The following is a 22949-nucleotide window of genomic DNA, read 5'->3' on the forward strand; positions in this document are numbered from 1 at the left end:
GCCTAATTTTCTTTTTTTTAATTAAATATTCACCTTTTCATCACTATCATCTTGGCATTGTCCACCACCATCTTCTTAAGGGTTTGCCAGCTTTGCTTTTGTGCATGATTGGGACATCGCTAATGGTCATGCTGACATCCCTCTTCTTAAGGTACCTTCACACATAACGATATTGTTAACGATATCGTTGCTATTTGTGACGTAGCAACGATATCGTTGATGAAATCGTTCTGTGTGACAGCGACCAACGATCAGGCCCCTGCTGGGAGATCGTTGGTCGCTGAGGAAAGTCCAGAACTTTATTTCGTCGCTGGACTCCCTGGAGACATCGCTGGATCGGCGTGTGTGACACCGATCCAGCGATGTCTTCACTGGTAACCAGGGTAAACATCGGGTAACTAAGCGCAGGGCCGCGCTTAGTAACCCGATGTTTACCCTGGTTACCATGCTAAAAGTAAAAAAAAAACAAACACTAGATACTTACCTACCGCTGTCTGTCCTCCGGCGCTGTGCTCTGCACTCCTCCTGTACTGTCTGTGAGCCGGAAAGCAGAGGGGTGACGTCACCGCTCTGCTTTCCGGCTCACAGACAGTACAGGAGGAGTGCAGAGAAGCAGAGCGCAGCGCTGGAGGACAGACAGCGGTAGGTAAGTATCTAGTGTTTGTTTTTTTTTACTTTTAGCATGGTAACCAGGGTAAACATCAGGTTACTAAGCGCGGCCCTGCGCTTAGTTACCCGATGTTTACCCTGGTTACCGGCATCGTTGGTCGCTGGAGAGCGGTCTGTGTGACAGCTCTCCAGCGACCAAACAGCGACGCTGCAGCGATCCGGATCGTTGTCGGTATCGCTGCAGCGTCGCTTAATGTGAAGGGGCCTTTAGAATGAGAGGAAACTGGTATGGTGCACGATATCAGGGAGTGTCTTCATGTGAATATTTCGGTCTTCCAGCATAATTTTGTATGCAGGGAAGCAACGCTGAATGCAAGCAATGAGACAGATATTGTTCTGATGCCAAGACAGGGTGAGCTTTGAACAGCATATTCCAGTTTTTGGGGGCAAAATATTAAACAAAAATCATAGAAAAGGAGGTTTATAGAAGTAAAATGATTCTCACATGTATTTAAATGCACCAAATCTATCAAACAGTACAGCATATGTCTCGGTGATAAACTTTTTGCAATATTAGCCTCATTCTTTTAATTTTAGACTAAGTTAAGTGAATATTAAAGAAACCCATCCATCAAAGTGCTACCTGCTGTAGCCTCTGTGGCTATCATGTATTCTTGGTCACCTCTACAACAACATTTTATGGTAGAAGATGAGATGGTGCTGCATAACATTCCTTACATGGGAGGTATTGGATCAAGATGGCACTTTTATTGAAGAATTATTCAATAATATTCAGTATTGTTTCTGATCAATTGTGAGAGAACTGCTCACCTGGTAGTACACAGTACAAGCGTGTAGTTTGTCAGCTGCTGCAGATCCACAGGTCGGCGCTGCGACCTCTCAGAACTGTTATAATCACCCAGGGGCGGTCCTGCTCCGAAGGGTGTCTCAGGTCCGGAACAGCGTCTCCCATCTTCATTCCATTATAATAGATGAAATGTGGATTACATCTGCGCTGCTGCGACAAATAATAGATCCAGATATACTTGTAAAATGTTCGGGTGGTTTATTCAACGCGTTTCGAAGCTCATGGCTTCTTCTTCAGGAAGTTTCCACACAAAGATAACCTATTATGAAGATGGGAGACGCTGTTCCGGACCTGAGACACCCTTCGGAGCAGGACCGCCCCTGGGTGAGTATAATCTAACCTCTTTTTCTCCTCTTTCAGGTAACATCAGCGGCTTATCTACAGCATTACAGAATGACCTAGATAAGCCCCTGATGACGGTGAGCTTACACCTCACCATCGATTTTGGGGGTGACAGGTTCCCATTAAAAGAGAAATCCAAGGAATTAACAGAACAACAGTTGCCAGGAGCTCTACCTCCAGAACGCACCCCAAATATCGATGGACCAAATGCAAAATCTCTACAAAGCGAGCAGAGCCCACATTTATTCCACACTTTGTTTTGTAGGCGCTGCTTCAAGTACGACTGTTTTTTACATCCTTTTCATGCCACTCCAAATATGTACAAAAGAAAAAATAATAAGGGTGCAAATCATGGAAAACCTTGTGTACCCAACTGTTACCAACTTTTGGAAGTAGCAAGAAAATTTGCTTCCGCATTGACAGCAGAAAGGATAAAAACCCTACCTAAAAGTCCTGGTGGTCGGCGAAGAGGTAGACTTCCCAACAACACCAGCAGACCAAGCACACCAACTGTTAATATTTCAGAATCAAAGGACACAGATAGTAACAGAGAAGGCGGCACTGAAACCAGTGGGGAGAGCAATGATAAAGAAGAAGAAAGCAAAGATGAGACCTCCAGCTCCTCTGAAGCTAACTTTTGTTACAAAAAACCCGTCAAACTGAAGCCAAATATTGAAGACCCCGAGAACGTGGATTGGAGTGGAGCTGAAGCTTCTTTGTTTAGAGTTCTCATTGGCACCTATTACAACAACTTCTGTGCAATTGCAAGGTTGATTGGTACAAAGACTTCACATCAGGTGTATGAGTTTAGAGTAAAGGAATCTAATATCATTGCTCCAGTCCTTGCTGAAGATGTAGATACGCCAGCAAGAAAGAAGAAACGGGAACACAGGTTGTGGGCCGCACAGTGCAGGAAAATCCAGTTGAAAAAGGATGGCTCCTCTAATCACGTTTACAATTACCAGCCTTGCGACCATCCTCGCCAGCCCTGCGATGGCTCCTGTCCCTGTGTAGTTGCACAGAATTCCTGTGAGAAGTTCTGTCAGTGCAGCTCCGTGTGCCAAAACCGGTTCCCAGGATGTCGTTGTAAAGCGCAGTGTAATACCAAGCAATGCCCATGTTACCTGTCTGTGCGGGAGTGTGACCCAGACTTGTGTCTCACCTGTGGTGCTGCCGATCACTGGGACAGCAAAAATGTCTCCTGCAAGAACTTCAGCATTTGCTTTTTGCGTCTTCTGATGTGGCTGGTTGTGGAATCTTCATCAAAGATCCTGTACAGAAGAATGAATTCATCTCTGAGTACTGTGGGGAAATCATATCTCTGGATGAAGCAGATCGAAGAGGGAAAGTGTATGATAAATACATGTGCAGCTTCCTCTTTAACTTGAACAATGATTTTGTAGTCAATACAACTCGCAAAGGCAACAAAATTCGTTTTGCTAACCACTCTGTGAATCCAAACTGCTATGCAAAAGTAGTGATGGTGAATGGAGAGCACAGAATAGGCATATTTGCTAAGAGAGCCACCCAGACGGGTGAAGAACTCTTCTTTGATTACAGATATAGCCAAGCTGAAATATGTGGGTATTGAGAGAGAAATGGAAATCCCCTGATGGCCCAGCTACCTCTTGTTGCAGCCCATGCGTTAACTGCTTCAGGAATTTCTAATACTGGCACAATTTTTACCTACAAAGAATGAAATGAAAAATGCGAGCTGAAGTTCTGAATTAACTGAGTACTGTAAAACTAATTTATAGTGATGTCAAAAAAACTAAAAACTATTCATTTTTTTGTACCAGTGAATTTTTGGCAATAATGTATAGTGGTACATCTCCCACCTCAAATAAAATATACCTGAACTTCTCTGAACAAAAAAGAGGGGCATTTGACTTGCTCATAACTGTGTGTAGCAATAGAAACATCTCTGAGACATGGTCTCTGTGGAAACTGGAGAGACCTCTTACTTCTGGTCAGACTGAGCGGTGAGAATCTGGACAATATTGTGAAGAGGTGAACCCTGTACAGCTGTATGGACTATTTTGTTTAGCTTTAGGCCAAAGGACTGATTATCTGCTTTGCGGGAAAAAAAATTATGAGCTTTAACCCCTTAGCGACCGCCGATACGCCTTTTAACGGCGGCCGCTAAGGCTACTTAAACCACAGCGCCGTTAATTAACGGCGCTGTGGAAAAAGTGAATAGCGCCCCCCAGAAGCCGATTTTCTCCGGGGTCTCGGCTGCCGAGGGTAGCCGAGACCCCAGAGAACATGATTCGGGGGTTTTTTAACCCACCCCGCATTTGCGATCGCCGGTAATTAACTGTTTACCGGCGATCGCAAAAAAAACAAAAACAAAAAAAAACCGCGATCTCTTTTTAATTTCTCTGTCCTCCGATGTGATCGCACATTGGAGGACAGAGAAAAGGGGTCCCAGGTGGCCCCCCAATACTCACCTATCTCCCCCGATGCTCCTCGTGTCTCCCGGTGGGCGCCGCCATCTTCAAAATGGCGGGCGCATGCGCAGTGCGCCCGCCGGCCGGCCCCGCGAGAATCTTTGGGGTCTCGGCTGCCGGGGGTAGCCGAGACCCCAAAGAGCATGATCGGGGTCGGTTTTACCTACCCCGGTTTTGCGATCGCCAGTAATTAACTGTTTACCGGCGACCGCAAAAAAAAAAAAAAAAGTAAAGTGTAATTCTCTGTCCTCTGATGTGATCGCACATCAGAGGACAGAGAAATAGGGGGACCCTACAATACTCACCTGTGTCCCTGGATCCTCTTGCTGCTCCCCCTGGCCGCCGGCAGAAGAAAATGGCGGGCGCATGCGCAGTGCGCCCGCCATCTGTCTCCATCTGCCGGCCGGCAGGAGAACAGCAGTTGGGGCTAAAATTAGGGTTAGGGTTAGGGGTAGGGGTAGGGTTAGGGGTAGGGTTAGGGGTAGGGTTAGGGGTAGGGTTAGGGGTAGGGTTAGGGGTAGGGTTAGGGGTAGGGTTAGGGGTAGGGGTAGGGTTAGGGGTAGGGTTAGGGTTAGGGGTAGGGCTAGGGTTGGGGCTAAATTTAGGGTTAGGGTTGGGGCTAAATTTAGGGTTAGGGTTGGGGCTAAATTTAGGGTTAGGCTTCTTTCACACTTACGTCGGTACGGGGCCGTCGCAATGCGTCGGCCCGACATACCGACGCACGTTGTGAAAATTGTGCACAACATGGGCAGCAGCTGTAGTTTTTCAACGCATCCGCTGCCCAATCTATGTCCTGGGGAGGAGGGGGCGGAGTTACGGCAACGTATGCGCGGTCAGAAATGGCGGATGCGACGTACAAAAAAACGTTTCATTTAACTTTTTTTGTGCCGACGGTCCGCCAAAACACAACTGATCCAGTGCACGACGGACGCGACGTGTGGCCATCCGTCACGATCCGTCGGCAATACAAGTCTATGGGCAAAAAACGCATCCTGCGGGCACATTTGCAGGATCCGTTTCTTGTCCAAAATGACGGATTGCGACGGAATGCCAAACGACGCAAGTGTGAAAGTAGCCTTAGGGCTAGGGTTAGGGTTGGGGCTAAAGTTAGGGCTAGGGTTGGGGCTAAAGTTAGGGTTAGAGCTGGGATTAGGGTTAGGGTTTGGATTAGGGTTGGTATTAGGGTTAGGGTTGGCATTAGGGTTACGCTTGGGATTAGGGTTAGGTTTGGGATTAGGGTTAAGGTTAGGGTTGTGATTAGGGGTGTATTGGGATTAGGGTTAGGTTTGAGATTAGGATTAGGGGTGTGTTGGATTTAGGGTTTTGATTAGGGTTATGGTTAGGGTTGACATTAGGGTTGTTTTGGGGTAAGGGTTGTGATTATGGTTAGGGTTAGTGATTAGGATTATGGAACAGGTTGGGATTAGGGTTAGGGGTGTGTTGGGGTTAGGGTTGGAGCTAGAATTGGGGGGTTTCCACTGTTTAGGTACATCAGGGGGTCTCCAAACACGACAGCCAATTTTGCGCTCAAAAAGTCAAATGGTGCTCCCTCCCTTCTGAGCTCTACAATATCTTTTTTGTGAAAAAAAAATTTTTTTTTATTTTCACGACTCTGCATTATAAACTTCTGTGAAGCACTTGGGCATTCAAAGTTCTCACCACACATCTAGATAAGTTCCTTGGGGGGTCTAGTTTCCAAAATGGGGTCACTTATAGGGGGTTACTACAGTTTAGGTACATCAGGGGCTCTGCAATCGCAACATAATGCCCACAGACCATTCTATCAAAGTCTGCATTCCAAAAAGGCGCTCCTTCCCTTCCGAGCTCTGCCGTGCGCCCAAACAGTGGTTTACCCCCACATATGGCGCATCAGCGTACTCGGGATAAATTGGACAACAACTATTGCAGTCCAATTTCTCCTGTTACCCTTGTGAAAATAAAAACTTGGGGGCTACAATATCTTTTTTGTGGAAAAAAAAAATATTTTTTATTTTCATGACTCTCTGCATTCTAAACTTCTGTGAAGCACTTGGGCATTCAAAGTTCTCACCACACATCTAGATAAGTTCCTTGGAGGGTCTAGTTTCCAAAATGGGGTCACTTGTGGAGGGTTTCTACTGGTTAGGTACATCAGGGGCTCTGCAAACGCAACATAATACCCGCAGACCATTCTATCAAAGTCTGCATTCCAAAACGGCGCTCCTTCCTTCCGAGCTCTGCCGTGCGCCCAAACAGTGGTTTACCCCCACATATGGGGTACCAGCATACTCAGGAGAAATTGGACAACAACTTTTGGGGTCCAATTTCTCTTGTTACCCTTGTGAAAATAAAAACTTGGGGGCTAAAAAATCTTTTTTGTGGGAAAAAATTTTTTTTTTTATTTTCACGGCTCTGCATTATAAACTTCTGTGAAGCACTTGGGCATTCAAAGTTCTCACCACACATCTAGATAAGTTCCATGGGGGGTCTAGTTTCCAAAATGGGGTCACTTGTGGGGGATTTCTACTGTTTAGGCACATCAGGGGCTCTCCAAACGCGACATGGCGTCCGATCTCAATTCCAGCCAATTCTACATTGAAAAAGTAAAACGGCACTCTTTCTCTTCCAAGCTCTGCGGTGCGCCCAAACAGTGGTTTACCCCCACATATTGGGTATCGACGTACTCAGGAGAAATTGCACAACAACTTTAGTGGTCTAATTTCTCCTGTTACCCTTGTGAAAATAAAAATTTGTGGGCAAAAATATCATTTTTGTAGAAAAAATGCAATTTTTTTTTTTCACGGCTCTACGTTATAAACTTCTGTGAAGCACATGGGGGTTCAAAGTGCTCGCCACACATCTAGATAAGTTCCTAAAGGGGTCTAGTTTCCAAAATGGTGTCACTTGTGGGGGGTTTCCACTGTTTAGGCACATCAGGGGCTCTCCAAACGCGACATGGCGTCCAATCTCAATTCCAGCCAATTCTACATTGAAAAAGTAAAACGGCACTCCTTCTCTTCCAAGCTCTGCGGTGCGCCCAAACAGTGGTTTACCCCCACATATTGGGTATCACCGTACTCAGGAGAAATTGCACAACAACTTTTGTGGTCTAATTTCTCCTTTTACCCTTGTGAAAATAAAAATTTGTGGGCAAAAATATCATTTTTGTAGAAAAAATGCGATTTTTTTTTCACGGCTCTACATTATAAACTTCTGTGAAGCACATGGGGGTTCAAAGTGCTCACCACACATCTAGATATGTTCCTTAAGGGGTCTAGTTTCCAAAATGGGGTCAATTGTGGGGGGTTTCCACTGTTTAGGCACATCAGAGGCTCTCCAAACGCGACATGGCGTCCAATCTCAATTCCAGCCAATTCTACATTGAAAAAGTAAAACGGCGCTCCTTCACTTCCAAGCTCTGCGGTGCGCCCAAACAGTGGTTTACCCCCACATATGGGGTATCGACGTATTTAGGAGAAATCGCACAACAACTTTTGTGGTCTAATTTCTCCTGTTACCCTTGTGAAAATAAGAATTTGTGGGCGAAAAGATCATTTTTGTGTAAGCAAAAGCGATTTTTTATTTTCACGGCTCTACGTTATAAACTTCTGTGAAGCACTTGGGGGTTCAAAGTGCTCACCACACATCTAGATAAGTTCCTTAAGGGGTCTAGTTTCCAAAATGGTGTCACTTGTGGGGAGTTTCCACTGTTTAGGCACATTAGGGGCTCTCTAAACGTGACATGGCGTCCGATCTCAATTCCAGCCAATTCTGCATTGAAAAAGTCAAATGGCGGTCTTTCACTTCTAAGTTCTGCGGTGCGCCAAAAAAGTGGTTTACCCCCACATATGGGGTATTGGCGTATTCAGGAGAAATTGCATAACAAAATTTATGGTTACATTTCTGTTTTTACACTTGTGAAAATAAAAAAAATGGTTCTGAATTAAGATGTTTGCAAAAAAAAGTTAAATGTTCATTTTTTCCTTCCACATTGTTTCAGTTCCTGTGAAGCACGTAAAGGGTTAATAAACTTCTTGAATGTGGTTTTGAGAACCTTGAGGGGTGTAGTTTTTAGAATGGTGTCACACTTCATTATTTTCTATCATATAGACCCCTCAAAATGACTTCAAATGTGATGTGGTCCCTAAAAAAAAATGGTGTTGTAAAAATGAGAAATTGCTGGTCAACTTTTAACCCTTATAACTCCCTAACAAAAAAAAATTTTGTTTCCAAAATTGTGCTGATGTAAAGTAGACATGTGAGAAATGTTATTTATTAACTATTTTTTTGTGACATATCTCTCTGATTTAAGGGCATAAAAATACAAAGTTTGAAAATTGCAAAATTTTACAAATTTTCGCCATATTTCCGTTTTTTTCATAAATAATCGCAAGTAATATCGAAGAAATGTTACCACTATCATGAAGTACAATATGTCACAAAAAAACACTCTCAGAATCAGCGGGATCCGTTGAAGCGTTCCAGAGTTATAACCTCATAAAGTGACAGTGGTCAGAATTGCAAAAATCGGTCTGGTCATTAAGTACCAAATTGGCTCTGCCACTAAGGGGTTAATAAATCTGCCTACTTGGACAAAAAAATTGCATATCTGTGTGAACACTGCCTAATGCCTACCTGCGTGAATCACTACAATATAGTTATATACATATAAATATGTATGTACAGTATATATACAGTATATATATACACATATATACATACATACAGTATATATTAGTGAATTTTATCATATTAGCCCACATATTTACTGCTATCAATTCTACATTTACATCATTATTACATCAATGTTATTTTAATTTATTGATATACCAATGTTATTGAGTAATCTGGAATAGTATGGTTATTATCCACATTGTAATTTTATTTACATAGAACGTATTTACAGTGGCACCTCCGGCCAAAATTACTGCTATTGTGACCAGTAAAGCAAGTTGAAGATGAAATTTTCTCTAAACAGCCTAAAGTTAAAAATGACACATTTACTTTGTATTTTAGGCAAAAAATGTATATGTTTTCATTTTTTACATTTTAAAAATTACAGAAAGGAAAATGGGCCGATGTAAAAGTTTGGCCACACTTGGAGATTTGTGTGCTCAGATAACTTTGACCAAGGTTTCAGACTTTAATTAGCCTGTTAGGGTTATGGCTTGTTCACTATCATTGTTAGGAAAGGCCAGGTAATGCAAATTTCCAAGTTTTATAAAAACTCAGCCTCCTCTAACCATGTGCAAACAACAGCAGTCATGGGTTCTTCTGAACAGCTGCCTAGCACTCTGAAAATGAAAGTGGTGGAGGCCCACAAAGCAGGTGAAGGCTATAAGAAGATAAGAAGGTAACAAAGCTTTTTCAAGTTTCTCTTTTGTCAGTCTGAAATGTAATTAATAAATTGCAGTTAATAGGAACAGTGGAGGCCAATATAAGGTCTGGAAGACCAGGCAAAATTTCAGTGAGAGCTGCTTGTAGGAAAATACGAACCCCTGCTTGACTACAAAATACCTTCAGAAAGATTTAGCAGACTCTGGAGTTGTGGTACGTTGTTGTACTGTTCAGAGACACCTGCACAAATATGGCCTTCATGGAAGAGTCATCAGAAGAAAACTCTCCTGTGTTCTCACCATAAAATTCAGTGACAGAAATGTGCCAAAGAACATCTAAACAAACCTGATGTATTTTGGAAACAAGTCCAGTGAGGTTAAAATAGAACTCTTTGGCAACACTGATCAAAAGTATGTGTGGAGAAAAAAGGACACAGAATTTCAGGAAAAGAATATCTCATCAACCATTATACATGGGGTGGATCAATCATGCTTTGGAGTTACGTTGCAGCCAATGGCACGGAAACATTTCACGGGTAGAGGGAAGAATGAATTCAATTAAATTTAATCAAATTCTTGATACAAACAAAACACCATCTGTAAAAAAGCTAAATTTGAAAACAGGATGGCTTCTTCAAATCGATAATGATAAAACACACATCACAATCCACAATAAATAACCTCCAAAGTCACAAGCTGAAGCTTTTACAATGATCCTCATAGTCTTCTAATCTGAACATCATTGAAAATCTGTGGCACGTCCTCAAAATAGCAGTGCATGCAAGACAATCCAGGAATCGCACAGAACTGGTATCATTTTCCAAGGAAGAATGGATGAAAATCCCTTAAACAAAAAATTGAAAGGCTCTTATTGCAAAAAGTGTTTATGAGTTGTGATACTTTTAAAAGAGAGTTCTACTAGGCATTTATCATGCAGGGTGTCCAAACTATTGCACTGGCTCATTTACCTTTTATAATTTTTAAAATATAAAATATGAAAAATAAGCACTATGAAAATGAACAAATGAAAGTCAGACATTGCTTTTCAACCATGCTTCCACGGAATAAAAAAAACCTCATGAAATAGGCCTGGACAGAAATTATGGTACCCTTAACTTAATATTTTGGCAATCACTGCTATCAAATGATTCCTGTAACTGTCAATGAGACTCCTACACCTCTCGATAGGTATTTTGGCCCACTCCTCAAGAGCAGACTGCTCCAGTTGTCTCCTGTTTGAAGAGGTTTGTGGTCCATTTTCTCTTTTGAAAAATAGTAAATTGTATATATATATATATATATATATATATATATATATATATATATATATATATATATATATATATTTGTATCTATATAGCATATATATATTTTTTGCCTAAAATACAAAGGATCACCTTTAACTTACCTTTAACTTTAGACCTTTTAACCCCTTAATGATCACCGATATGCCTTTTAATGGAGGTAGTTAAGGGTACTAATTCCTTAGCATTGCTTTTTAATAGCACTGAGAAATAGGGTTATAGCGCCCCCAGCGTCGGAAAATCTCCAGGGTCGGTTTTTACCGTCCCCAGTGTTGCGACCGCAAAAAAAAGTATGATTTCTCATTTATTTCTCTATCCTCTGATATGATCTGCAATACCAGTGTAGAGAGAGGAGAGAGAAATGGGGTCCCCCGAGCCCCCCCTCTGGTACCTCCGGCATATCCTGGTCCCTCCAGCTCTGTCCCCCGAGATCTGATGGCCGGCACCCGGCAACAATAGGAGATTTTTCCTATTAGTTCATTTTGATCACTGTGATAGAACCTATCACAGTGATCAAAATTAAAAAAATAGTAAATCAACCCCCCTTTATCACTCCCATAGTTAGGTAAAAATAATAAAATAAAAAAATGTATTTTTTCTATTTTTCCATTAGGGTTAGGGTTTGGGCTAGGGTTAGGGTTGAGGTTAGTGCTAGGGTTGGGGTTAGAGATAGGGTTATTGTTGGGGCTAGGGTTAATGTTGGGGCTAGGGTTAATGTTAGGGCTACGGTTAGGCTTAGAGCTAGGCTTCGGGTTGGGCTAGGGTTAGGGATGGGGCTAGGGTTAGAATTAGTGTTTGGGTTGGGCTAGGGTTAGGGTTGGGGCTAGGGTGGGGGTTATGGTCATGTTGGGGTTAGGGTTCTGTTGGGGTTAGGGTTGGGGTTAGGGTTGTGTTAGCGTTAGGGTTCTGGTTAGGGTTATGATTTCGGTTGGGTTTAGGGTTAGCGTTACGTTGGGGTTAGGGCTGTGTTAGGGTTGGAGGGGGTCTCCAAACGCAACATGGTGCCTGCCAATTTTTCAAAAAGTTAAACGTTGCTCCTTCCCTTCTGAGCCCTGCCATGCACCCAGTGGCTTTCCAGGAGAAATTGCACAACACATTTTGTGGTCCATTTTCTCTTTTTACTCTTGTAAAAATAAAAAAGCTTCGGTAATTTTTTTGTGAAAAATAGTAAATCGTTCATTTTTTTCCTTCCACATTGCTTTAGTTCTTGTGAAGCACCTGGAGGGTTAATAAGCTTCTTGAATGTGGTTTTGAGCACCTTGAGGGGTGCAGTTTTTAGAATGGTGTCACCTTTGGGCATTTTCTGTCATATTGACCCTCCAAACTCACTTCAAATGTGAGGTGCTCCCTAAAAAAATGGTTTTGAAAATTTTGCTGGAAAAATGAGAAATCGCTGGTCAACTTTTAACCCTCTATCATCCATTATCATGGCATCCGGCATATTTAGCATCTACAGTACCTGTTAGACCTCCTGATGATCCGTTACAGCGGGGAAACACGTTGAGGTGTATCTGCAGGGCCCAGAGTCCTGGTTTGTTGCAGTAATGTTATTCTTCCACCAGGGGGAGTGATGTTACGTCTGCAGGCAATGAAGGAGATCTTCTGTCCAGGTATCACAACCACACAACACACTTCATACTCCAGCCACCAGGGGGAGCAAAGGGTCTATTTACTAGGCCACTCCTCACAGTTAGGTAAAACTGGTAGTTGGAGGGAAAGTTAGAGTTCCTGGCTGGGGACCGAGGAGGAAAATTCTCCAGGTCGAGCTGGCTGGAGTGATCTCCAGTCAGATCCAGACTGCGGTCTGAGGAGGACGAGGGTACACGGAGCTGGGCCTGCATCCCATGCGGCAGCATCCTAGGAAAGGACACAAAAGGAAGTGTGTTGCAGTGAGTGAGCAACGAAGTCATAGCAACAGGACTGAAACATCAGTGGGAGACCAGCTAGGAGCAGGCTGCCTCCTTCTGAAGCGCAGAAACGGTAGCCAGAACACTGAGGGAGTAAAGAGCTCTATGCCGTTACTTCTGAGACTGGCAGGACAGTTAATTCCACGTTAGCTGCCCAACCACTTACACAGGAGGCTCGGTGGCAACTTGTGGGGGCCGGGGCGTCTCTAGGGTCCCTGTAAAAAGCCTCAGGCCACCAGTCATATGGGTTTGTCCTATCCGTAAGGGGGACAGAGAGAAGAGACTTAACATTTACAATAGTTGTGAGGACCTTACTGAGTTGCTCAGCAGGGAGGTACTACAATGCCCAGGCGCTAGAGGAAGGCTATTGAATTCCACCTGGATAAGGGGACTCTGGATTTGCCTTCAGACCGGCCGGACTCTGCCTACCCCGTGGTCCCTACCCTGGACTGTGGATGCTGAAGCCTTCAGTAAAGGTAAAGATACTGCAACCTTGTGTCCTCGTTATTCACTGCACCTTGCAGCATCCACCATCCACCATCTACACTCTGGGAAGCCCTGGGGATACACTTTACCTGTGGGAAGGTATACCATCTAGCTGCCATAACATCACCCCAGCGGACCCCTAAGCAGCGTTGGTCACCCTGACCGAATACCACAGGTGGCGTCAGGAACATTATCCCTTTAAAGACCTTTCCCCCACAACTTCAATGGACCTCCCGAGGGCCACGGACCGGGTCCGCCACCGTGACATGCCCCACTGAGAACCGAAGGGCCCGGATCCGAGTACCCCATTGCCCTACACGGGGGGGCACTCCATATCCTGCTCATGATTCGTCAACAATGTTATTCCAATGAATTATCTATTCTTATGAATTATCTGGCTTATATGTGTTCGCATAGTATTTGGTGAGACATGTTTAATTATGTGCATCAGGTAGCATGTTGATAAGTACCTATCGTGTTGTTGAATTTTTTTGGTCTTTCATTAAATTTTGTTGATTTTTTGGCCTACAACCTGGGAGAAATTTTCTTGCCTTTGATTATTCCTTTTTTTCATCTCTATTCTATTAAGATAATGTTTTCCCACTGATATTTACAAGGATTTGATAGGGAAGTGAGGTACAGTCCTTGTTGAGTGGGGGCGCCAAAAAATCGTTGTTTAGGGTGCCAACCTCCACAGGTAGGCAGGTACAGATCAGGCGTATTATGAGTTTGTATAGGATAGAATTAATGGTTTGAATTTATCCTTGGTATTTACCATTTTTTTCACTGGGAAGATGGTTTTTAGAATTTAAATATTAAAAGTGTTTTTAAGGGAATATATGTTCACAACCTTTAACCCTTATAACATCCTAAGAAAAAATTAAATGTTTCCAAAATTGTGCTGATGGAAATTAGACATGTGAAAAATGTTACTTATCTCAGAATCAGTGGGATCTCCTGAAGCATTCCAGAACTATAACATTATAAATTGACAGTGGTCAGAATTGTAAAAATTGGCTTGGTCTTTAAGTACAAAATTGGCTCTGTCACTACGGGGTTAAAGATCATTTCATCTTTAACTTTCTTAACTGTTCACAATAACAGTAATTTTGACCAATCATTAAATCATCAATATACACTGGAGGCAGCTCTCTTTGCAATTGCTTACCAGTGATATCAGATGTGCTAGATGGGAGGCAAACTTTTTTGTTATGTACCTATCTAGCATTTCCTATTATGTTAGGTCTGTGTGCTCCTGTGGTTGGATATGTTTCACATTTTAAATATGACTTTATGCCCATACTTGCTAATTTTGGCTGCTGGAATGTTCATAATCTACATTGACTCACCTGGTTTATTTACCAGTTTCTTCTCTATGTGACATCTTGCTTTCTATTTTCCATAACAAGTATTGTATTTATGAACCTAATTATTTGCATCCATATTATCAGTATTCATTCAGTTACCTGAAATCTTATTCATTGTTTTTAATTTATTTATACAGTGGCACTTTTGCCCCTATTCATTGATATACTATTCAACTTTAATATATCTACTTATACATATATACATACTTTTTATATTTTTCAGCTAGCTGATGGTTACTGTATGTATATTTTTACAAATTATCTCAGGTTGTTGGGCTGTATATGCATTGTGCTGTATATTGATATTGCACTTGCACTTTATTCAAAATTAACTTGATTATACCCCTGATCTACTACCATATCCATTCTTTCACAGACCTTCATTATTGTAGCCATCCATTGTATTTCATACCCACCTTTTTGTTTCCTTATTTGGGTCTCTTTTTATTCCATGTCTTTTAATGGTTTTTCAATAAAGATTTATTATATTTTATTTATCCTGTGGCATTTTTTTCTTTCCTCACATTCTCTCTGTTGCAATGCCTTAGGACAGTATACTTTGCTGTTAAATTGCTTTATTGGTTTTAAATGTGTACATTACTCATCATTTAAATTGTAACGCAGTATTGTTTATGAGTAGAGATGAGCGAAAATTTCTATATTCTATTTGGATTAAGAACACCGAATTTGTAATATTTGTCGATTTAGTTTTCGAATATTCACTGAATATAACCGAACACCATTCAAGTCAATGGGAGGCAAAAACAAATGCATTCACAACACCTTCAAATGGTCCCAAAAGCTGCCAAAATACATCAAATTAGGGGCAGACATCAGAAAATTGTCCTCAATTCCCCCACATTACAAATTGTAGCATGACGTGGCAGCAATCAGCCATGCATGAGGTATCGTGGTCTGGGCCAGCATTTACAGCTTTCAATTGAATGTCAAAATAAAAGGAGGTTGGTGAGTAACCTGTGTAGGCCTGCTGTGCTGGGAGCCCTGATACCATATGCACCAGCTCAACCTGCTTTCATGCTCAGCCACAACCAGGTGGCACAAATATCAGTGTCATAGACTACTATTGTCAGAAAAATCTAAGGATAGTAACATGGGTAGTTGACTCACAGGAATTGGAGGCCTGACGATCTCGTACGCCTACTGCTACAGGCAACATGAAGGAGACCCAGCCAGGAGCCTACACATTTACCAAAATTATTGTCAGACACCACTGAAGTGACACCAATTTTACCAGAGTACAAATAGTATAACGGAGAACGAGATCTATTTCACTACAGCCAACCCAGCAGATCGAGAGACACAATCAGGACTCTCCACATTTCCAAAAATTATTGGCAGACACCACCAAAGTGGCATCAATTTCACCATGGTAGAAATAATATAATAGGGATTGACAGGTCTTCCACTACACCCATCCCAGCAGATGGATGCCCAATAAGGAGTGTTCATATTTCTAAAAATTAGTAGCTCACACCACCAACGTGGCATCAATTTCACCACAGAAATGTAGTAATTTTTGCATATTTAATAAAAAAGAAAAAATGAAATATCACATGGTCATAAGTATTCAGACCCTTTGCTAAGACAGTCATATTTAAGTCACATGCTGTCCATTTCCTTGTGATCCTCCTTGAAATTGTTCTACTCCTTCATTGGAGTCCAGATTTGTTTAATTAAACTGATAGGATTTGATTTGGAAAGGCACACCCCTGTCAATATAAGACCTCACAGCTCACAGTCATGTCAGAACAAATGAGAATCATGAGGTCAAAGGAACAGGCCAAGGAGCTCAGAGACAGAATTGTGGCAAGGCACAGATCAGGCCAAGGTTACAACAGAATTTCTGCATAACTCAAGGTTACTAAGAGCACAGTGGCCTTCATAATTCTTGAATGGAAGAAGCTTTGGACAACCAGAAGTCTTCCTAGACCTGGCCATCCAGCCGACCTGACCAATCATGGGTAAAAGAGGCTTGGTGAGAGAGGTAAAGGAAAACCCCAAGATCACTGTGGCTGAGCTCCAGAGATGCAGTAAGAGATGGGAGAAAGTTCCATAAAGTCAACTATCACTGCAGCCCTCCATCAGTCGGACCTTTATGGCAGAGTGGCCCGACGGAAGCCTCTCCTCAGTGCAAGACACATGAAAGCCTGCATAGTTTGCTAAAAAAAAAACATAAAGGACTCCCAGACTATGAGAAATAAGATTCTCTGGTCTGATGAGACGAAGATAGACCTTTTTGGTGATAATTCTAAGCGGTATGTGTGGAGAAAACCAGGCACTACTCATCACCTGCCCAATACAATCCCAACAGTGAAACATGGTGGTGGCAGCATCATGCTATGGAGTGTTTTTCAGCTGCAGGGACAGGACGACTGGTTGTCATTGAAGGAAACATGAATGTGGCCAAGTACAAAGATATCCTGGATGAAAACCTCTTCCAGAGTGCTCTGTACCTCAGACTTGGCGGAAGGTTCACCTTCCAACACGACAATGACCCTAAGCACACAGCTAAAATAACAAAGGAGTGGCTTCAGAACTACTTTGTGACCATTCTTCACTGGCCCAGCCAGAGCCATGACCTAAACCTGTCCTCCAAGGTTCACTGACGGAACTGGAGAGGATCTGCAAGGAAAAATGGCAGAGGATCCCCAAATCCAAGTTTGAAAAACGTGTTGTCAACTTAGGAAGCAACACTGTTTGACAATCAATTTCACATGTTGTGCAAATGGAATAGGCAACAGATGGAAATTATTGGCAATTATCAAGACACACTCAATAAAGGAGTGGTTCTGCAGGTGGGGACCACAGACAACATTTCAGTACCAATGCATTCTGGCTGATGTTTTGGTCACTTTTGAATGTTGGTTGGATTTTGCACTCGTGGTAGCATGAAACGGACTCTACAACCCGCACAAGTGGCTCAGGTAGTGCAGCTCATCCAGGATGGTACATCATTGTGAGCTGTGGCAAGAAGGCTTGCTATGTCTGTCAGCGTAGTGTCCAGAGGCTGCAGGCGCTACCAGGAGACAGGCCAGTACACCAGGAGATGTGGAGGGGGCCGTATGAAGGCAACAACCCAGTAGCAGGACCGCTATCTTCATTTGTGCAAGGAGGAACAGGAGGAGCACTGCCAGAGCCCAAAATAACCTCCAGCAGGCCACAAATGTGTATGTCTCTGCACAAACGGTTAGAAACCGACTCCATGAGGATGGTCTGAGTGTCCAACATCCACAGATTGGGGTTATGCTCACAGCCCAACACCGTACAGGATGCTTTGCATTTGCCACAGAACACCAGGATTGGCAAATTCGTCACTGGCGTCCTGTGCTCTTCACAGATGAAAACAGGTTCACAATGAGCACATGTGACAGACATGACAGAGTCTGGAGACGCCATAGAGCGTGATCTGTTGTCTGCAACATCCCTCAGCATGACTGGTTTGGCAGTGGGTCAGTAATGGTGTGGGGTGGCATTTTGACATTTCTTTGGAGGGCCTCACAGTCCTCCAAGTGCTCGCCAGAGGTAGCCTGACAGCCATTAGGTACCAAGATGAGATCCTCAGACCCCTTGTGAGACCATATGCTGGTGCGGTTGGCCCTGGGTTCCTCCTAATGCAGGACTATGCCAGACCTCATGTGGCTGGAGTATGTCAGCAGTTCCTGCAAGATGAAGGCCTTGAAGCTATGGACTGGCCCGCCTGTTCCACAGACCTAAATCCCATTGAACACATCTGGGACATCATGTCTTGCACCATCCACCAACGTCATGTTGCACCACAAACTGTCCAGGAGTTGGCGGATGCTTTAGTCCCGGTCTGGGAGAAGAGCCCACAGGAGACCATCCGCCGCCTCATCAGGAGCATGCCCAGGAGTTGTTGGAAGGTCATACAGGCACATGGAGGCCACACACAACAGAACAAACATAATGTCCTTGTCTTGAGGCATTTCCGCTGAAGTTGGACCAGTCTGTAATTTGATTTTCCACTTTGATTTTGAGTATCATTCCAAATCCAGACCTCCGTGGGATATTCATTTTGATTTACATTGATCATTTTTATGTTTTATTGTTCTAAATACATTCCACTATGTAATGAATAAAGATTTGCAACTGAAATATTTAATTCAGTGATATCTAGGATGTGGTATTTTAGTGTTCCCTTTATTTTTTTCAGCAGTGTATATTTCTAATCTCCTATTATTGTATACCAGATGGTGGCCCGATTCTAACGCATCAGGTATTCTAGAATATGTATGTATGTATATAGCAGCCACATAGTATATAGCACAGGCCACTTAGTATATAGGAGCCATGTAGTATATAGCAGCCACGCAGTATATAACACAGCCACGTAGTAAATAACACAGCCCACATAATGTATAGCACAGGCTATGCAGTATATAACACAGGCCACGCAGTATATTACACAGCCCATGCAGTATATAACACAGCCCACGCAGTATATAACACAGCCCACGCAGTATATAACACAGCCCACGTAATATGTAGCACAGCCTACGCAGTATATAACACAGCCCACGCAGTATATAACACAGCCCACGCAACATATAACACAGCGCACGTAATATATAGCACAGCCAGCGCAGTATATAACACAGGCCACGCAATATATAACACAGCCACGCAGTATATAACACAGCCCACGCAGTATATAACACAGGACACAGTATATAACACAGCCCACACAGTATATAACACAGGCCATGCAGTATATAGCACAGGTCACGCAGTATATAACAGTGGCCACGCAGTATATAGCAGTGGCCACGCAGTATATAACACAGCCCACGCAGTATACAACACAGCCCACGCAGTATATAACACTGCCCACATAGTATATAACACTGCCCATGTAGTATATAGCAGCCACGCAGTATATAACACAGCCCACATAATATATAGCACAGCCCACGCAGTATATAACACAGCCCACGCAGTATATAACACTGCCCACATAGTATATAGCAGCCACACAGTATATAACACAGCCCACGTAGTATATAGCAGTGTGGGCACCATATCACCGTTAAAAAAATAATAAAAATAAAAATAGTTATATACTCATCCTCCAGCGTCCAGTGAAGCTTTCCCGATGCATGCGCTGCTGCCGCCAGCTTCCGTTCCCAGAGATGCATTGCGAAATTACCCAGATGACTTAGCGGTCTCGCGAGACCGCTAAGACTTCTGAGTAGTTTTGCAATGCACCACTGGGAACGGAAGCTGGCGGCAGCCGCGCGCATCGGCGGACGACGGAAGGTGAGAATAGCAGGTTTTTTAAAAATCATTTTTAACATTAGATTTTTTTACTATTGATGCTGCATAGGTGGCATCAATAGTAAAAGGTTGGTCACACAGGGTTAGTAGCAGCGTTAACGGAGTGCGTTACACCGTGGCATTAACGCGGTCTGTTAACACTGCCATTAACCCTGTGTGAGCGCTGACTGGAGGGGATTATGGAGCGGGCACCGGGCACTGACTGGACGGAAGTAGGGAGGGACTAATTCTCGGCCGGGCTGTGCCCGTCGCTGATTGGTTGCGGCCTGGCGCCGCGACCAATCAGCGACGCGGGATTTCCGTGACAGACAGACAAACAGACAGACAGACAAACAGACGGAAGTGCCCCTTAGACGATTATATACAGTGGGGCAAAAAAGTATTTAGTCAGTCAGCAATAGTGCAAGTTCCACCACTTAAAAAGATGAGAGGCGTCTGTAATTTACATCATAGGTAGACCTCAACTATGGGAGACAAACTGAGAAAAAAAAATCCAGAAAATCACATTGTCTGTTTTTTTAACATTTTATTTGCATATTATGGTGGAAAATAAGTATTTGGTCAGAAACAACCAATCAAGATTTCTGGCTCTCACAGACCTGTAACTTCTTCTTTAAGAGTCTCCTCTTTCCTCCACTCATTACCTGTAGTAATGGCACCTGTTTAAACTTGTTATCAGTATAAAAAGACACCTGTGCACACCCTCAAACAGTCTGACTCCAAACTCCACTATGGTGAAGACCAAAGAGCTGTCAAAGGACACCAGAAACAAAATTGTAGCCCTGCACCAGGCTGGGAAGACTGAATCTGCAATAGCCAACCAGCTTGGAGTGAAGAAATCAACAGTTAGAGCAATAATTAGAAAATTGAAGACATACAAGACCACTGATAATCTCCCTCGATCTGGGGCTCCACGCAAAATCCCACCCCGTGGGGTCAGAATGATCACAAGAACGGTGAGCAAAAATCCCAGAACCACGCGGGGGGACCTAGTGAATGAACTGCAGAGAGCTGGCACCAATGTAACAAGGCCTACCATAAGTAACACACTACGCCACCATGGACTCAGATCCTGCAGTGCCAGACGTGTCCCACTGCTTAAGCCAGTACATGTCCGGGCCCGTCTGAAGTTTGCTAGAGAGCATTTGGATGATCCAGAGGAGTTTTGGGAGAATGTCCTATGGTCTGATGAAACCAAACTGGAACTGTTTGGTAGAAACACAACTTGTCGTGTTTGGAGGAAAAAGAATACTGAGTTGCATCCATCAAACACCATACCTACTGTAAAGCATGGTGGTGGAAACATCATGCTTTGGGGCTGTTTCTCTGCAAAGGGGCCAGGACGACTGATCCGGGTACATGAAAGAATGAATGGGGCCATGTATCGTGAGATTTTGAGTGCAAACCTCCTTCCATCAGCAAGGGCATTGAAGATGAAACGTGGCTGGGTCTTTCAACATGACAATTATCCAAAGCACACCGCCAGGGCAACAAAGGAGTGGCTTCGTAAGAAGCATTTCAAGGTCCTGGAGTGGCCTAGCCAGTCTCCAGATCTCAACCCTATAGAAAACCTTTGGAGGGAGTTGAAAGTCCGTGTTGCCAAGCGAAAAGCCAAAAACATCACTGCTCTAGAGGAGATCTGCATGGAGGAATGGGCCAACATACCAACAACAGTGTGTGGCAACCTTGTGAAGACTTACAGAAAACGTTTGACCTCTGTCATTGCCAACAAAGGATATATTACAAAGTATTGAGATGAAATTTTGTTTCTGACCAAATACTTATTTTCCACCATAATATGCAAATAAAATGTTAAAAAAAAACAGACAATGTGATTTTCTGGATTTTTTTTTCTCAGTTTGTCTCCCATAGTTGAGGTTTACCTATGATGTAAATTACAGACGCCTCTCATCTTTTTAAGTGGTGGAACTTGCACTATTGCTGACTGACTAAATACTTTTTTGCCCCACTGTATATATAGACTAGATGGTGGCCCAATTCTAACGCATTGGGTATTCTAGAATATGCATGTCCACATAGTATATTGCACAGCCCACGTAGTATATTGCCCAGCCACGTAGTATATTGCCCAGCCACATAGTATATTGCCCAGCCACGTAGTATATTGCCCAGCCACGTACTATATTGCCCAGCTACGTAGTATATTGCCCAGTGACGTAGTATATTGCCCAGCCATATAGTATATTGCCCAATGACGTAGTATATTGCCCAGCCACTTAGTATATTGCCCAGCCACCTAGTATATTGCCCAGTCACGTAGTATATTGCCCAGTCACATAGTATATTGCCCAGCCACGTAGTATATTGCCCAGTCACGTAGTATATTGCCCAGCCACATGTGGTATATTGCCCAGCCACGTAGTATATTGCCCAGTCACGTAGTATATTGCCCAGCGACATAGTATATTGCCCAGCCATGTAGTATATTGCCCAGTTATGTAGTATATTGCCAAGTGACGTAGTATACAGCACAGAGCCACGTAGTATATTGCCCAGTGACGTAGTATACAGCACAGAGCCACGTAGTATATTGCCCTGCCATGTAGTATATTGGCCAGCCACGTATGTCACAGGTTTAAAAATAAAAAATAAACATATACTCACCTTCCGAGGGAGCCCTTGTAGCCATGTCGCCTGTGTGCGGTGCACTCAGCAGCTTCCGGTCCCAGGGTTGGTAGCGCAGGACCCGCGATGACGTCGTGGTCACATGACCGTGACATCATGGCAGGTCCTTCTCGCGCAGGCGCGCAGGACCTGTGATGAGGTCGCGGTCACATGACCGTGACGTCATGGCAGGTCCTTGTCGCATACCATCCTTGCCACCGGAACCTGCCGCTTGCATGGAGCGGTTACCGGAGCTTGGCGAGGAGCTGGAAAGGCGGCGGAAGGTGAGTATATAATAATTCTTTATTTTTTTATTATTTTTAACATTAGATCCTTTTACTATTGACGCTGCATAGGCAGCAT

At 43.3% G+C, this 22949-nt stretch overlaps 1 pseudogene; it reads left to right on the top strand.

Moving 5' to 3' along the window:
* The first annotated feature begins 1890 nt into the window (after positions 1-1890).
* Positions 1891-3583, top strand: LOC138648495 (histone-lysine N-methyltransferase EZH2 pseudogene; annotated as a pseudogene).
* The last annotated feature ends 19366 nt before the right edge of the window (positions 3584-22949 follow it).

The sequence above is a fragment of the Ranitomeya imitator genome, chromosome 1 (genome assembly GCF_032444005.1).
Source record: "Ranitomeya imitator isolate aRanImi1 chromosome 1, aRanImi1.pri, whole genome shotgun sequence".
Classification (NCBI taxonomy): Eukaryota; Metazoa; Chordata; class Amphibia; order Anura; family Dendrobatidae; genus Ranitomeya; species Ranitomeya imitator.